At 50.4% G+C, this 4,345-nt stretch overlaps 1 pseudogene; it reads right to left on the bottom strand.

Annotated features, from left to right (window-relative positions):
• Positions 1-984: 984 nt before the first annotated feature.
• Positions 985-4,001, bottom strand: LOC148501675 (uncharacterized; annotated as a pseudogene).
• Between the last annotated feature and the right edge of the window lie 344 nt (positions 4,002-4,345).

The raw sequence follows: 4,345 nt of genomic DNA on the forward strand, positions 1-4,345 counted from the left end.
GTTCTTTCCCACCAACGCGAAGGTCTGGTTACAGAACCAACGCACCGCCACCATACCACAACTAAAACACTGAAGAAATAACCTGGAACATATCCTCAACAAAAATCGAAACCCCCTCCTCAGTCAAATGAACGCCATCTCTCCTATACAGATATGCATGCCGGAAACGTATCCTGTCATGCACAACGACACCACCACCAGAGGCTAACACATGCTTTGCGACTGCAGCATTCACCTTCTTTCTGGCTTCATTAATCGCCCTACCATTCTGCACACCATGCCAGACCAGCCGAGGCACAATACCTGACCATACAATCTTGCAAGAAGGCCGTGCTGATGAAATCCTAGCAATATCGTCAGCCATGGATCTCCTCAACTCCAACCCAGTCGTTTTACCAAGATCGTTTCCACCTAAATGAATCAGCAAAACCTCGGGAGTCCCAAAACGTTTTTGCAGAGTCTAAAAGTTTAGGACACAAAGCCTGCCACAACATCCCTCTCACACCAATCCACCGCACACAGGGCCTGATTCAGACATGCTCGCAAGCGGGTCAATGGCCGGGCAGTGTGAATGCGCAGTGTGCGCACTGCGTGTGCGCGAGCCATGGAGCGAGTGAGAAATTCACTCGCTCTGGGCTTGCTACAAACGGGGCGGCTGTCGATGTTGACGGGTGGGGGGGTGGCTTGCCAAACGGAGGCGTTCCCGAAGGAAAAACGAAGGAAAAACGAAAAACCTGCTGAGGGACGTATGAATTGTAATTAGTGATGCCAATAAGCCGAATTAGGTCCGTCAGTTCAGGCAAAATAAAAGGCCAAATGCCTCCAGACTTCCGCTGCCACATTGACAAGTAGCTAATCCCCGAGTCGGGTAGACAAGGACAAACAAGACAAACAAGAACCTACATTGAAGGTAAACAAACAAATAAATATAAGAAACTAATTATAAAATGCAAATGCAATCAATGCAGGGGCCGAATGTAGCGCTTATAACTGGAGGATTTCCTTATAACTGGAAGATTTCCAACGGCCTAAAGCCTTAATTTCAGACATAGAAAATCCTGCCGAAGCGGCAGAAGTTGCTGCCCCGATACGAAAAGAATGCGTACCAAAATCCCGAGGAGAGAGGCCGACACAAGAGACACAGCGCTCCAAAACCCATCCAAACCGATACTTTGTCAAAGGAGAGCTATTCGCATGCATAAGCCAGGACCCGCAGCAGCAGGCCTTACTTTAAGATATTGTGTGGCCAGTGCAATAGGATATATTCGCAGGTCCTCGGAGGCACTAGCGAAATCCAATGGCCCCTACTCAGCTGATCAGTTTTGGAGCACCTAATCCTACAAAGCAACGACCTCTCCCCCACATCCGTCCGGAGCACAGCAGCATCAACCGAGGCTGCCACCAACTCCGAAATCCGAAAAGCTCCATGAAAGGCCATAGAGAAAGTTAATTTAAACAAAATAGTTTAAAAAACCGAATCCGCAATGTCCGCTATGGCCGCGAAGAGTAAAGGAGGAGGGAAACATCGATAGGGCATCTTGTGTCGGGCGCTACCGGAACCGAACGAGCCCAACCTTTCAAGGCCTTCTGAATCAGAAAGCTCTTGGTAAAGTCTGGAAGGCTTTTTAATTTACAGAAAAATGAAATACCAGCTAAATAATGAGATACCACTGTTCTGGATCTGCCATAGACATAGAGATGCCAAATAAAAGAAAGCATCAACTGATGCCTGCTCTTACCTCCATGTCTGTGGCTTTGGGAATACTCTTCCCACTCTTCCCAAGCATGGCGGTAAACTCTCAGTGTACCCGGGACGAGAGACCTCTCTGCTAAGCCCTCCATGCCGGCTTGATGACCTGCCAAGCATAAGAGGGGCAAAGCACACCCATAGCATCAGCCTCAGGGGCCAAATATCGAAACCTAGGCCACTGAAACTGAGACAACGCATCAGCTATGTCTCTTTCTGCCCCGGGAATATACCGCGCCCTAAATGAAATGTTGCAGCGCAAGCAAGTTAAGACAAACTGCGGCAAAACTCGCAACAATAGCACTGATTTAGCACGCTCATGGTTAATCACATGCACAATGCCACGGTTGTCACACCTGAGCACTATACTGCGATTCCCCAAACGCTCGCCCCACACTTCCAATGCAACCATGATTGGAAAGAGTTCGAGAAGCAAAAGATCCTTTGTGAGACCCAAACATACCCATTCCTCAGGCCAAGGTGCCGCACACCAGGAGCCAGCAAGGTAGCAACCAAAACCAGCAGAACCTGCCGCATCGGTGGAAAGCTGCAACTGAAAACTGTCGACAGCTGGGGCCATCCAAATCAGCACACCAATAAATTTCTCGAGAAAAGATGCCCAAACAGACAAATCCCTCTTGATCTCAGATGACAAACGAACCAAATGGTGCGGTCTGGACGCCCCAGCCGTGGACCATTCCAGCTTCCGGCAATAAACCCTACCCATCAGGATAACCCTACAGGCAAAGTTCAACAGACATAACAGCGATTGTGTTTGTCCCAAAGCAATGCTACGAGCAGCCAAACATGCAGCAATAGCGTCGCGCAACTTCGCCACCTTGTCCTGAGGAAGCCTGCAAACCTCTGCCAGGGTATCGATCTTGATACTCAAAAATGATAAGCAAGTGAGAGGACCCTCCGTCTTCCCATCGGCAACTGGCACCCCAAAATGGAAAAACAAAGCTTGCAATGAAAACAAAAGGAAAGCGCACAAGGCTCCAAATCGGCATGGCCCACACACAGGAAATTGTCAAGATAGTGAGCTATCCCGTGACCCCCACAAGAAGTCTCCACGCACCAATGAAGAAAGGTGCTACATTTTTTTAAAAAGGCACAAGAAACGGTATTCAATCGGGAAACCGGCTGACGTAAGCCTGACAGCCGGCTTCCCATTTGCTTTATCCCGGCGAGGGTTAAATGACAGGCGTCTAAATCTAGACGCCTGTCATTTTTCCGATGCCGGGAGACCAGTGTCCGGCATCCCGATCGAAGGGATGCCGGGCGCTGCGAGCGGACAGCCGCGGGGGGAGGGTTAGGTTTAGGGCACCCAGGGGGGGAATTAGGGTTAGGCACCCCCCCCGGGAGGGTTAGGGTTAGGCTAGGGGAAGGGGGATTAGGGTTGGGCACCCCCGGGAGGAGGTTAGGGTTAGGCACCCCACCGGGGGACTTAGGTTTAGGCAGCGGGGAAGGGGGATTAGGTTTAGGGTTAGGCACAGGGGGGGAGGTTAGGTTTAGGCACCGGGGTTAGGTTAGTTTGTACTTACCTAGGGACGATCGGGATTTCCAGCGCTGTCGGCCTGTCGCTGCCGGGATCTCTGCATCTGTCGGACTGACGCTGCCGGGAATCGAACTGCTGGCCATGCATCAGCCGGTACTTCATACCGATTCCCAAGAAACAGAGCATCCCATAGGCAAGCACTTGTCTATAAAATACCCAGTCCCCATGCGAAAACCCATGTACCTGAAGGACTCAGGATGCAGGGGCAGTAAACGAAATGCTGATTCCACATCCATCTTAGCCATGAGAGCACCGGGGTCATATGATCTAACCAACTCCAAGGCCTCGTCAAAAGACTGATACACTACCGAACAAAATTTTGGAGGTATATTGTCATTCACCGAGGACCCTGATGAGTAAGATACATGCTGAATGAGCCTAAATTTACCAGGAGACTTTTTGGGAACCACTCCCATGGGAAAAAGAATCAAATTCTCCAGTGGAGGTCATTCAAATGGGCCCACCATTCGACCCGAGGCTTACTTCCTTTTGGATTTTAGCATGAAGTACAGCAGGCAATTCTCGCGCTGACCGCAGATTCCTTGGGGAACCGACACTAACCTCACCCCTAACCGGCAACCGAAAGCCAACAGCGAAACCTGAATACAAAAAATGTGCATCCTCAAGGTTTGGATACCAGCCCAACCATTTGGCCATAGCATCCAAACACACTGGGGACGATGCCTTACTTAGCATCGGTATTCCCTGCTGTCCAGCCGGACGGGAACAATTGGAAACGGGATGGGCTCCGCCGCAATGCAAACAGAGGTGTCGAAAACTACACCGCTGCTCTTGTGTACAAGTGGCATTGTTAAAAGCAAAACATTTGCCTTTATTCTGAGCCTGAGCTGAAAGACAGCCCGGGCCTGGCAGCCGACAAACAGAAGGAGCGTCAACTGGGAGACGCTGAGGCTGTGTAACTTCTAGCCACACCTCCACGTCCTTACCTCCAAACTCAATAACGGCCTCCCATCCTGCTTCCGACTAAATTCTTCATCGTAAGCCCGCCATGCAAACCTCCGGGAACTGCGCTGTATGCT

The sequence above is a fragment of the Taudactylus pleione genome, unplaced genomic scaffold, assembly GCF_031769625.1.
Source record: "Taudactylus pleione unplaced genomic scaffold, aTauple2 ptg000507l, whole genome shotgun sequence".
NCBI classification, from domain to species: domain Eukaryota; kingdom Metazoa; phylum Chordata; class Amphibia; order Anura; family Myobatrachidae; genus Taudactylus; species Taudactylus pleione.